This window comes from Ruditapes philippinarum, unplaced genomic scaffold (genome assembly GCF_026571515.1).
Source record: "Ruditapes philippinarum isolate M1 unplaced genomic scaffold, ASM2657151v2 ctg3841_1_1_1_1, whole genome shotgun sequence".
Classification (NCBI taxonomy): Eukaryota; Metazoa; Mollusca; class Bivalvia; order Venerida; family Veneridae; genus Ruditapes; species Ruditapes philippinarum.
Window position 1 is genome coordinate 26,471 of NW_026865493.1, and position 15,377 is coordinate 41,847.

Here is a 15,377-nt window from a genome sequence, read left to right on the forward strand (position 1 = left end):
TCAGTAATAAAATAGTATCTATATTCTTTATTTGAACAGATGTCATATCAATGCCTTTTTTTTTATATGACTGAAATAAATTTCCGTCTGAAATACTCAGCAAATAATAAAGTTAAAGTTAATTAATTAAGAATTTCGTCAAGTTTGTTCTATAATGATTCATACTTACTTTTATAGTAACTGAAAATAAATTCTTACACTGAGTTTCGTCTCTTGAAACCCAACGTATATCCTTTACAAAACTTGAAAGCAACACTTTTATGTTCCGCAGGAACTGTTTATGAAATGAGATAAGTTTTGTATTGTTCTGAACTTAATTCTCAAAAGAAAGTAACAGTTTAATAAGAAATACGCTTTTTATATATATGTCTCCTGTTTTTGATACATCAAAACAAATGATACTTCAATATAATGCGTAATGTATTGTTTTATTTCCAATACTGTTAAATGCTAATAAACGTATCAAACAAAACCAATAATATCTAAACGGTTGTTCATGTTTACTTTCAAGTTAATTTGTAAAAGATTACTTCAAACATTTTTTTCTAACAAAATCAACAATTTGTTTAACTTTCACGGATAACGCTATTTTGATACTTCTTCTAATGCCTATGTAACAACCAGTTTGATTGCATGAATTAAAAAAGCTTTCTCGGGAAATCCGAATTATAAAGGCGGCGTAACACAAACGGTTGCATCAGATTAACATAATAAGTAGATCTGAACTTGAGTCAAATTGGAGAATTTCAATGATTAAATTCTAAAAAATGTAATATAAGTACACTGAAATTGTCAAATGTTGTTTCAATAAAAGCAATTTCAATATTAAAATGACAAAAACGTGATCTATTTTGCATTCATCATGAAATGATTTAGTAAGATTTACCGTCTGGAAATCATTAGAAAAAAACAGATCGCTCTATAAAGGTGCTAAAAGAGACGACGTAATAATGTTCACATTCATCCATTCCTTAGAATATTTGATGATAAATGAATTTTGGGGGAAAGATTGAGACTTGTTTGGCGTTAAAAATAGAACAAAACAGCAGAAACAAATCAAATAGCACAGAGGTGCTATGTTTTGAAACTAATACAACATTGATTTGTTTCCAGAGGACTTTTAAAGTGTAGAAATTACGTTAGTTGTGAAATTGGGAAAAATCTCGTTTTGATAGATTCAAACGCTGATAAAATGTATTTAAAGAAATTCATATTCGCTTGATGTAACTGGCCCATATGAAAGTGTTATATACTATTTTATCGCAACGCATATTTCATCATAACTTTTATTTTAGAATGAAATTGGGAATATTCTTCTTATTCTGAATTTTTATTTTTATAGTCATACGTGATTTGCCTTAATATTATAAACATAAATATTTGAAATGTCATTATTTCTAATCGAACTTGAAATGCGGTTACTAAAGATTTATGCGGTTAAACGTATAAAATCGTAAATATGCCGTTTCGATTCATCACAAAAAGAACACTATTTAAAGCATCAATGATCATAAAGCAAAATGCAATCGCCGTTAGGTAAAATGTGACAATGCATGTATAGCGAATGTAAAACATCAGTACATGTATACCTTCATATCGAAATTGTATCCTTACTGCGATCACTTTATAATTGGGTGATGTTAAAAACATTCGTTTGATGCAAACGTGTGACCAATAGATATCTATGACATATTTAATAAATTAATATAAATTGTAAATAATTGACAAACTTTCAGTATACAAGTATGCTTCAGGTTTAGGTGAAAGATAATTTTAGAAGCGTCTATACAAATGCTATGCTTAAGGATCTGACGGTCACCTTTTCAGTTTCTTTTACCCGTTAGGAAACCAGATATGTGTACGTGTTTTTAACAATTTCAATATATTACAGGTGAACAAAAGTGAAACTTATCACTTTTATTTTCGTTGCAATTAATTTGACAAAAACATATACGAGAAATAGTTTATGATTTAATTATAATCTAATTGATGCTAAGGGAATAATACATCTTTCTTGTAACGGAAATTACCTGTAATTTTGAAAAGTGATTTATCTATTAAGACAATATATTTCCAGTATGATGAAACTATTGAATTGCACAATACAAAATTCTTGCATGGGCGGTAGATGCTTTTGTTTCAATAAATGCAAATACTACTTCGCACAGCATGACAGCACGAATGGTCCATTTTATGAGCAATTATTATGCACTTTTATGGGTACCCAAATAGGTCCCAATTGAATTGATTCCTCTGTTTAATGAGCTACAACAATAAACCATCCTACAAAACGTACTAAAAATGCATTGAATATTCATGCATATATTGTGTAATGTTTTTGTAACATTAAATTTCATTGATTTGAGTTAGTTTGAGAAATAACAGTATTCTCAAGAATGCAAAAATATTGCGTATTCCGATTAATATGATAAGTTTTCTAAATTAAACAAACATTTTTCGTTTAAACTTTCTTTTGTACAGGGTTTAGGACAGGGTCTATCTCGAAGCTGCGCTAATCCGCAAAATACCGTATGAGAACGGCGAATAGTCTTAAATAATTGACTTTTTAAATTTATGTTCCAGCTCTGTTCAAAACGAAGTTGATATTGTTACGTAGTTCTGATTATTTATCTCTATCCTGTACTTGTAAATAAAAGATCATCAGAGTTTAAGGTGACACACAAATGTTTTCACAAAGAAAGATCCTGTCTGTCCTTTCAAGCTTATTATATTCATATCACATGTGGGGCTATAAATTTTCGGGTACATTTAATTTATTATATGCATCGGAAGGTTATTTTTAACGGTTTTAATACTTTCTCAGAACAAAATTAACGTAACGAAGAACTGTTTCATTGATACAATACAGCAACGCAGTGACATTTATAAAAAGAGGAAGCTTGAAATTTTCGAAGCTTAGATGTCATCTAATGTTTAGTAATTAATCGAGTTTAATGGACCCCTATTTTTATATTTTAGAAACACCAGAATTTCCAATTTGAAGAGTTTCAAAGAGCACGCTACATACATAATACTTCATTTTGCTGAACATCAAACGAAGAATTATTTTACACTTATTGGGTTTGTTTTTGTGACCTCTTCAAATAGATCAATTTTTAGAATTGCACAAAAATATATTTGTGGCATGGGAAGGAATATCTGAATATTTTGTTCCAATAAATATATTCATTGCTTTAAATAGCATGACTGCACGCAATGTTATAACATCCTTATTGCTAAATGGGTCTCTTAAGAAATGATTTCGTTTTAAATAAACGTTTGTACAGTTTCACATTATATAGATAAAATTCAATACTTTATTTAGTCTCTGATCTATATTCAATATAAAGTTATATTATAAATGTTTAAATGACCACTAAATAAAATAGCCAATTTGCCAGATTAGTATTACCAACTACACATGATATCAATGTAAATAGGTAAAAAAATGGCCTTTGTGTAGGCCTACATGTATTTATAATGAAAACAACAAACAGAAGCAAAACAAATCAAAGTCAATTTTTCAATAAGAAATGAATGCATATATTTTAATGATTACATATAATTATGTAAATTATGTAAATGACAAATATTTGCAGTACACATTTTACATATTCTTCGATGTTTCAAAATTTTCTAAGAAGCATAATTAAATACATATATAGAATTTCACTTAAGTGTGGTAACAACATAAATAATAACATGCAGGATCTTTAATAATTACCAGTAAGAAAACAGCTTATAGATTTTAAGAACGACATCATCTTCAGTACGAGATTGTTAAACAAATCTGTTTAAGACTGGAAGCTTGTTTCTATTTTAAGTATGTCCGGGCCTCCATCTGCGACATGAAGTTTATTCTTACAAACACCACGATTATTGAATTTGGAGAGGTTCTATCAAAGTTCTTCAATAGAGATTACGCCTTTATTTACATAATATAGTATTTCACTAAACTTTAAACAAAGAATGTTTTCTGCTTAATACTTTGATCATAAGTTAAAAGTTTGTTATCAATTTTGAGAAGGTGGCATTCAAACTCTTTTGCTATGATGATAAACCCGTCAAATGAAAAAAAACAATAAAGAGAGACAGAGAGAGAAAGAAAATTTAAAAAACCAACTCACGTGATGTTAAGAAGGCGAGTATCGTTATCAGCTTGTGATAAAATTGTCTTCACAAGCATTCCATATGCATGTTATCATTGATGCTTCTTAAAGCTGCATGCCTTCAGATGAGTCAAAGTATATCAAGAGAATGAAATTTGAGAAAAATGAACTAAGATTTTAAGAAATGTTTTAAGTAAAAAGATTCAATATCCAAGTATTAGTTTAAATAATTATATTCTAGTATACAACAAATCATTTTTCAGATGGACAAGAAACAGTTAAAAGGGTTTCCTCTTTAATATCATATTTTATTCAAACAAATTTTAGAATAAAATAATTCGTACACTAATAAAAATTGTCTAATTTGCATATTATTGCTTCTATAAACATTATGTTTCTTCTGCAGATGAATAATGTTTCTGTTCCCCTATGCCATCGTGTCAGTGTTTCTAAAGTAAAATGATAATTGATCCTTAAGAAATCCCATGTAATTTGAACTTTCTGTTGCTTTTAGGGATCATGTTTTTCTACAAATGAAGCTTTTACTCATTCAATTTTCTGTGTGCATTCATACCTTGTTATATTTTAATCACATAGAAGTCAGCATATGAAGTAATTACAGTACTTTTTCTGATGGTCATTATGATTTATAGATTTATGTGAAACTTAAATTGTATTGAATTTTAATTTATCATAGTATTTAAACGTAAAGCAATTTTGATGTACAGTATAGCTTTTTATTTGCACTCTATTTTCAACAGAGATATTTCTTATTTCCTGTGCAATGCTTTTTTCTGCTTTTTCTTATAGATTAAACTGAGTTTGCTTATTTTTATTATTGTTGAATAGCTGTTAGTGCCTCATACATCAATTGATAGCGCAAAATAACGCCGCATCTTTTCAAATGCACAATTTTAATCTGCAGCCTCAGTGGGAATATTTTGTTCACTGTTGGACGTAATGTAATGGGACATGCAACCGGGATTAGTGCCACAATATCGTTTTAATTAATCAGGCGCATGTGCCGCAATTCATCTTTCATCTTTGTGTCGGTACTCATGTATAATTTCAGTAATTAGCAATTTCGTCACATATAAACGACTACTCATGTCATATCTTTTCTTATTTACCGGTGGCAGAAGAATTAGCATTAGACTCAATGTCCGAAATAAATTATTACAGAAATTCTTGAGGATCGCACCTGCTACAGATATATTACAAACACAATGCCCTTCCTACTGAGCTATGTGTTTTAAATCTTTAATATATGTGATGCAACACTTTTATTGATAAATTGCTTGGTTTCTTTGAAATTGTTATTTTTTCCTCATGAACATTTCAGTATATTTATATTCTCATTTTAGCCTTTAATATTTAAATGTGTATTTAATACAAATCATAGTTATTCAATTTTGCACGGAATTATTGGTATTTTCCTTCACCCATATCAATTCAAAATTTAAATTATTAAAGGATCCGTTTGAAAACATGTTTGAAAAAGAAGGAGCACATCCGTAAATACAAAGTTGATTCAGGGACATTGCATCAATATGAAATTTGAATATAATATTTCATAGACATCGTTAGCTAGGAATATTATACATAATTGGTAAACACTGTTCATTTATAAACGGAAATAATGAAAACTGTTTTGAAGACCATTTCGTTTGATGTGTCAACTAGTCAAACATATCCTGAATAAATTTTAAAACAATTGTTAAGTCATCTTCAATCGATGGGTCGCTAATATTGACATAAGATATGCCTATCAAACTTCAAATAGATAACAGTTCAATGTTTAATGATTTTCTTATGAGTGCATTATCTTGTAGGACTCTTGAGATATAAAACCAATTGCTTTAATATAACATGCTCGTCAAGCAATTAAATGAATGAAAGAAACCAAAATGAAAGTCATTGACAGCAAAAAACAATATTCTAAAAACAGCTATTTAATAAATTGATCATAAATTTCACAATTTTTGTGACTTTAAGTGATATACTATTTTCTTTTTAAATAATTTTAAACATGTTTTAAGCGAATTGGTCAACAATGTGTACATTTTCCATAGGTATTTCAAATTATAGAAACAAAAGAAATCTATCAGATGGATATTTTTTTTCTAAAAAAATGCTTGAAAGAAAAATTCTTAATAAAGTTTTAAGTGATTAATATAAACAATTTTATATTGAATTATAATACAATGTATTTCGTCCTAGAAAAAAATATTTTCTGGTATATAAATATATTGGATCATGTCTATCACACTTGCCAACATTCTCCATGCATATTTTTTCCTGGTTTGTTATTATGTGTGATTATCTAATTATTGTTGAGTAAGGAAATGGTGAATTGAGCACAATCACGTCATTGACACATTCGACGCGAGGATTATTCGAAAGTAATAATTTCTTGTCTTTTACATTGCTTTGAAAGAAAATAAAACATTTTATTTTATGCTTTTCAGGGGATTAATGATTTATCCGTGAAAATTATATTTGATAATTTCACAGTGAAAATTATCAAAATATAATTTCACACTTTTCAATGACGAAACTCCTTTTTTAAGATTTTCCCCATGTGGTACCTCAATTTTATTTTTGCTGACAATTCTGACAATGTCAGGCTGTTTAAAAAAAAGCAAAACTGAAATTGATAACTAACTTAAATGTCAAAAGTAATAAAAACAAGAAAACTTACTTCTACTTATTCAAATTCCAATCTATTTTTTGTTTGTTTCATTTTTACAGTCTGAAAAATACATTCCTTCCACATGCAAAACTGCTCTTGGTGACATCTGTGCATATTTAAGTATCCTACGAGCAATAACTGCCGTATGCTTTATGAAAAACTTGAAAAGCAATGACAGCTATCCCCGTAGAATAAGTCAACAACCCAGCGTTCCTGAGCCAGCCTTTGGTTAGTTTGAAGTTTTCCATTTCACAATGACTTTCTATTTGTTGAAAGGATATCACACTTCATTAGTTGTCTTTAAAAGGTATATATATCTCGGTCTCAACACTTGATCATGTTTTTTTTTAACTTCTTTAGCTTTTATATATAAAAAAGCATAGACTACGCTTCTCCTAATACGTCAAATTAATATCGCCTTGCGCTCAACATCGAACCTTGTTTTAAGGTTCGATGTTGAGCGCAATTTTGTTTTTGTAACAGCTTAGATAATTGGAAGCCTAAATCAATCCTACACGGAACTACATATTCCGTTTTTCGAAAAAATACAACTTAAATGAATAACAAGACAAAAACATAAACAATACTTACAATTAGCCGTTTAAATCGGCCTTCCGCTCTATCTCGGAAATGCCGTTCGCTCGTTTTACAGTACACCACAATTTTTAAGTGGTGCGACAGTTTGCCGGGCGTGGTATAGAAACTTTAAGTAAAAAACATATAAGGAAGCATTGGCCTGTGTTTAAGTAGTACTATAGTCACGGCAGTGTTCTTCAAATGACTGTTGCAGGAAGATGATCCAAAATTGTAACTTTCATTAATAAATATGTTAAACTTTAAATAACGTTGATCATTATGTCTTCATGAACATTTTAAATAAAATATCTAAGTATCACTGTTCCGTCTTATTATTTCAACCGGGTAAAAAATTTGAAAATCCTCCCAAACAAATAATCATGATTAGTTTATTATCAAACTGGATGTTACAATCTTTATTTATTAGCTCTTAAGCGGCCAATATATCATTTTATAATGGAAAATAATCACTGTTTCAAAGAATGTTTTGCTTGTTTTTGTGCGTTTATCATCTATTAAACAGGCAGTTTTCAATTAGATAACAATGAAGTTGCACAATTGCAGAAAATATCTTAACAAAACAGCATGGTTTTGCAGAGGTATTTCCAATAAATAGAAATATTGCTTTGCACTGCCTGAATGTTTGCCAGATCAGTTGAAAAATATCACCACAAAGTGAAGATAATTTACATTTTAATTGCAAGTGTCGAAATGACGCCTGTTTATATGCTTAAATAGAAACGAACATTTTTTTTTATATTTGGAGGGTATGTGCCTTTGTGGGTTGTTTTTTTTTCTTATTTTTTCTTTTCTTTTTTAATAAGTGTTGATGATCTTCTTTACTGCAATATAAAACAGAAAGCCCTACTTACTCAAGCGAATAGTCCGGGTGATTTCCGCGTGGTAGTTTCGTGTTGTTAATACTATTTTTAGGTCTAAGAAAAGTTCTGTCTCTATATTAAGTGAGTACATTTCTTAAAAAAGAAACATTTTCCCGAGCCAGCCGTTAAAACATCATTTGTCTGATTCCTTTGCAATTCGGCTATTCAATGATAAGGAGGGTCTTCTATACAGCAATTTTTTGTCCCAAAGCCAGAACCCAAACAAAATGTCCAGGAGATTTTCGTGTGGCGTGGTCGTTTTTTTCGATTGGCGATTTGTTCTTTCTGTACATAAGATTAAGTAAGATATTAAGAAAAATAGATTTATTAGTAACGAAAATGTGTTATGTAGTGAGAATATAATTGTTATTCATGTGGACCTACCAGCCATAATTAATAATTTCAACATTTTCAGAAGTCTGTCATGTTTCATGTTACCACACTTTTCATATCTAGGCCCAGAGCATTTTTAACAAGATTTTATGTTAGATCATGTTATTCAGAACCGTTACCAAGAAATTATATTTAATTGGCAAGTTACATGTATATTTACAAGCGAAATATTTTCCTTCATTATCAATGTATACATGCCTTTGTTCTCATGACTCTTATTTTGCTTTTATTTACATTATTACAAATGGCTATTGATATGGCTTAATTTACTTTGCCCGTCTGCGAAATGTTCTATATTTTCTCTGTATAATTTATATCTAATCTCTTGAAATAGTATAAACTAGTTACTCTATTACCTGCTATTTATATGGTCATATGTGTTATGGCTAAATGCCATGATAGCTTTTTAATAGTTATATCCGAAAAAGTAACGTTTGCTTAATGTTATAAAAGTGGAAAAATTGGAGAAGTAAAATTTTCTATAAACAAAATGTTAATGTATTTCTTTTTATGACTAATAGCAGAGTCACACCGCCACAAAAGATTCATTACATTTTAAGAATAATCAGACAATCTTAATTTCATGGTTGACAGCAATACAATTGAACAGCTGTTATAAATATGGAGCCGATTCTTTTTTAATATCTCTTGGATGAATCACGCTGATGACAAAGTAAGGCATGCTTGTTTCAGATATTCCCAATCAAATAGTGGTCAATGATTTTGTCCAGCCGTTTGGAACTCGTTTGTTCATGAACCTTACATTATGCATTGCCAGGTTCTTTATTTTTCTTTCGTCATTCATTTAGCCTCTCCAAAAGATTTTGTTTCCTTTTTAAAATCATAAATTTCAGAAAGCTTACAAAAAGAAGATGAATAAAATTCTAAAATGAATTTTTAGGTATCTACATTTTATGAAAAGGTTGGATCTAATACTCTTTGTTTGACCTATCCACGTAAACCACGAGAAATGGTGCTCTTTAAATGATGATGAATTTGCAGTAGAAAATAAGCATTTTAAAATTGATATATCTGACGCTGTATACCAATTATCTTGGAATACATTATAAAAAAACGATTTTATAGTTAATATCCTTCTCATAATTTTAATACGATCATTATTTTGGAGAAAAATATATCTTGGAGAAATAAACCAGATTTGTTTATGATCAAACTTGGTGTTACAATTATTATTTAATGGCTGTAAAGTGGCCCTTACATCATTTTACAATGCAATATAATCACAGTTTCAGATAATGTTTTGCATATTTCTGCGTGTTTTTCATCTATCAAGAAGACAGATTTCCAATTAAATAACTATGAAATTGCACCATTGCGGAAAAAATATCATACAAACGACATGGTTATGCAGTATTCTTTCCAAGAAATATAAAAAATGCTTTGCACCGCCTGAATGGTTGCAAATCAGTATTTGGAGCAATTGCAAACAAAAGATGATATTACTATTATTGCATTATGATTATCAAAGAAAGATTTTTAATTTCAAATAAAAACGCCTGCTTTCAACTTGTCAAGACACGATCTGCGGAAAATTTCAATTCGTATACATGTAATGATATGATAACACTTACCTTACAGTCCTAAAATGTTCATTCAAAAGATATTTTTATTTATTTTCTCCCTTGCTACGCCGTCTGAAAATAAAGTATTTCGGCATAGGAATAACAAGAAATTTGACGTTTGAATGCCATAAAGAAATATTATTCTATAATACTGACTGTCAAACAATTTAGCCCATAATTCCTATATTATCTTTTGCCCAGAGCATTGTATTTCTTAATACGTAAATTTATCACATTAATATGGTAAAGAGATAGGTATTAAAACACTTTTATTTACTATAAAAACTAACAAACTTTATCAATTCTTGTGTAGTATGTAGTGTATATCTGTATGATATATAACACGTCTTTTTATCCTAAAAGTGGGTATAATATATCAATCTCCTACACAGTGATCTCCCCTTATCAGTACAGAGATCTCTGCCATCACAAACATTGAAATATCAATATTTGGATATTTACATTTTTTAGCTTTTTAATTTATTTAACATCATTTTGTATACTTTTGATAATTTTTTGATAAAATATAAACGGACGTAGGTACAAAAAGTTAAAAATAAAACAGAAAGAGAAAAATGACGTTAGACTTTCTATGTAACGGTCGATATTTACATTTGAATTTCGACGTTACGTCATGTGACTTTCATCATCATGTGACGTGTGTGAAGGCAGTGATTACAATTCTGCCAAGGGAGGTAATCACTGTGAGGAGTTTGATAATATATATGTATATTGATTAAGTATTAAACTGTGGTTATTTCCTTTTATCTGTTTTAAGAAATCAGTTATAATCATGTCTCCTACTGTTATAAAGATTGCCTTTCCGCTCGGAAAGTAAATTCTTGCATATCAGACTGGCGTTTCCGTTAGTTTTACCCATGCCGGAAATTTCATCTGGCATGGGGGGTTCCAGATGAGTCGCGTGCTGTACAATGGCACGATAAAGATGACGTCATTTTACCGTTATGAATGATTTTATAATTCATACGCTGTTGAATGAAAGTAGTTACGGTTGTAATGATATAAATTTTCATTGAAAATAAAGATAAAGAATTTGAAATATAATGGAATATAGTAGAATATGCAAGAAAAAATATCTGACATATGTTTGCGGTTCGGATCGGAATATCCGTCCCTCGGTCACCCGCCCATGGGCGGTAACTCGGCAAGCCTCGTTACCGCCCAATGGGCGGGTCACCTCGGGACGGATATTCCGATCCGTACCGCAAAATATGACAGATATTATTAATAAAACATCAAGTTGAATATCTATTCAATTACGTCTGATAATGATTATAAAAAATTTACAAAAATGTAATTATCACAAAAATCTCATGACATTACAAAACTACAAAATGACATTTTGTAGTATCAACAGTACTGTATAATTCTTATCTGGAAGAACAAGGCTGTATTATTTATTTGTTATGTATTGCATTATAGTTTTATCAGCTTTTAACCTGTCTATATGATGTTGTAATGTATTGTGAATTGAATGTTCGATTATATAATTTGCATTTATATAACCAAAATAATTTAATGTCTCAAACACAACAGACAGGAAACACGCAATGGCTATAAAGATATACTATTGAGAATAAAGCTTCTTTTTCTCGTTATCTAACATACATTGTAATTGTATTGAATATTTGTTGATATACGGTTTGCAAAGGATATTAAGGGCACATTCGTTTGATTATATTTTCGGTTTTTGAAAGTGCAAATAAAATCGAATAAAACAACATGCAGTTTATGAACACATGATTAAGAAAATGAACATAATTACTTATGTACAAAAAACAGATTGTCTTTTACAATATCTTACAATTATTTTCTTCTTTTTTTCGAGAAAGAATGTTTTGCCTTATGTTATAATCGTCATTGATTAACCTCAGTATAGAGCCAAACAACCTTCACATCCTAACATTCAAATTAGAATCTATACTTTAGGTAGCTCATTTTTTGTACTTTGATTCCGTTAAATATGTATTTTATATATTTTATTATTTAAAGCTATGTAAATCTATAATCAGGTTACGGTAACAAAATATTCTAATTGTTACTTTATTTCTACAATTTTTGTGTACGTTTTCGTTTTGCCAATTCTGCTTGCTTTTCTTGGCTTTAAGGTTTACGTTTTACACCTGTCCAGCAAATTTGTAATAAATTCTACTTATCTATTTGTATTTGTCCTGTTCAAATAGTATACTTTTTTGTTAAATCTCATTCAGAATGCAAGAAAAAAACAATTATTATGAAAAGAACATTGTTAATATTCGTGTTTCTGTAATGATTAACTTATGTTGGATTGATATTTTTGCAATGTTTTTGCTTCAGAATGGGCTGACAAATGTAGCACCAAAATAAATTATAAAAATAAAATTCAATCTTTGTCAACCAACTTCAAAATAATTACATAAACTTTGCATTTGTCGAACTTTATATGGAAAACATAAAACTAAGCATATTGTATGAACACTTCTCGGACTTTTCTAAATTCAAAACTTTACCATTACATTTTTAAATGTTAAATACTTATTAAGCCGGTGGGCGTGGACGGTAGTTTGCATTTGACAATACCGTCCAAAAGCAGGCTCAATCAAACCGAGCCTGTAATATTTTCAATTTTGCCGTGTTGGGCTTTCTTTATGGATCTTTATATGCTTTATTTTGCTTTTTATACATGTATTTCATTTTATGAAACAATTATTATGCACTTGTATGGGAAACCAAATAGGTCCCGATTGAATTCATTCATGCATCCGGTTTATGCAATTGAACAATAAAACATCCTACAAAGTATATTCTAAATGAATTGCACTTTCATGCATATTCGTTCATATTTGTTTTTGTAAGATTAAATTTCATTTCTCCGAGATTGTTTGAAAAACTGTTTTCTTAAGAATGTCAAAATATTGCGTGTTTCAATTATGATGAGTCTTTTAAATTTACGATATTTATTTACGTTTGAACGTTATTTTTCTTTCCTTCTGCCTGATTTCATATTAATGCTTCGAAATTGTTTGTGTCTGAAATGTTTATTAAAAAGGGTGTGCTTTTCTATTTAAACAGGCATTCTAATCCATAGTTTCGCTGATGTTGCAAAATACCTTCTGAGAACGGCCAACTGAAAGGACGGGAGATTTCTTTGTGAAAAATTTCATGTACTGAGTAACCTTAAACTGTGGTATCTGTTATGCACATGTACAGAATAGAGATAAATGATCGGAACTTCGTTACAGTTTCAACTTCATTTTACACATAGCTGAAACCTGAAAGATAATCCATTGTTAATGTTTTGCGTAGTAAGGTTATTTATCACAGTTTTAATACTTAACACAGTTTTAACACTTTTTGACTGATACATTAAAGCAACGCAGTAAAACAATAAGCTTTAAATATTTGACATCTCATCTTTATTTGTTAAGCGGTTTGAATAGACACCAATTCTCATATTTTAGAAACACCAGAATTTCCATATTGAGGAAGTTTAAAGAGCACAGTATTTACTCCAATACTCAATTTTGCTGAACATCAAACGACGAATTATTATATTTGATTGGATTCTGTTGAAACCATTGTTTATGTGACCTCATAATATAGATAAATTTTGAAAATCGCACAAAAAGACATTTAAAGGACGGGTAGAAATGTCTTGTTCCAATAGAGTTAATCACTATTTTGAATAGCATGACTACACGCAATGCTATAGAATATTCAATGCTGAATGGGTCTCTTAAGAAATAATTTGGTTTTTAAAAACGTCTATACAGTTTCACATTCTATAGTCTATATAGGTCAAATTAAGTACTTTATCTTAATTTTGATCTACATTCAATATATTAAAGCAAAATAGTAATATTTGAATGAACATTGAAAAGAAATAGTGCGCATGAGTAATGCATCTTAAGCCGAGTTAGGGGCGTGAGAGATGTGTTGCAATTTTACATTATCTCTCCTGACCAGATCCAATCAACCGATACTTAAATTTTGATAAAACTGCCTCCGAGGAATTCCTCTTTTTCCAGATTTATATTACCAATTACGAATGATATCGATGTTGATATGGTATAAATGGCTTTGGTGTAATTCTAATGAAAAAGGTATTTAAAGCAAATAAACTAGATATTGAAGTCAAAATATATGTCATGGTATACTGTAACACTTAACAAGGCAATAGTTTTTCTCTCAAAAATGTTTTTCAGTGGCATTATTTCATATATTCTTAAGGGAACATGAATTTGATACGGACTTGTAGCAATTGGTAACAACATTGATTTCGTCTTAGAAAATAACCATATTTTAGTTTTATTCTTATTAAATAAAAGGAACATTTAATGAAAATTTAAATAACTCTACTTTGCCTAGAATTATTACTGTCTTGTGCATTAATACTAAGTTAATGTTTCCCTAAGTAGGAAAGACCAATTACAAGGTTAAAGAATGTCATCAGCGTCAGTGTAAAGTTGTCAAGCTAAGCTCTAAAAGACGTGTTTCTTTTTAAAATCATATCATGTCATCTCCTTCTTGTAGTTTGTTCTAAGACAATCATTTTACAAACACCTTGATCATTGATTTTGGTGAAGTTCTATCAAAACTCTTCAATAGAGATAACGCCTTTATTTACATAATATTGTATTTCACGGAACTTCAAACAAAGAAATGTTTTATGCTAAATGTGTTTCTCATGAGTTAATAGTTTGGTATCAATTCTTTAAAACCAAAGAAAGGGAAGAACATGTTAAAAAGGCAAAAATCGTTATCAGCTAGAAATAATATTTTTTTACAAGCATTCCATATTATCATTGATGCTTCTTAAAGCTGAATGCTGGAAGATAAGCCAAAATATTTCAGCTTAAGAACAATGTACTAAGATTTCAAGAAAAGTAAAATGAATCAATATACAATGTGTATTCATAACTTGTTAATTTATATTTTAATCTACTAGTAGTCAGCAAAGTTCATTAAACAAATTTTAGAGAAAAAAACGTTTTTTAGACAAACAAAAATGTCTAGTTTGCATAGTTTTGTTTCATACGTTTTTTCTACAGATGAATTTTGTTTATATGTCATCATGGCAGTGGTTCTAGTGTAAGATTATAATTGATGCTTAGGAAAAGCCGGGTAAATTGAACTTTCTGTT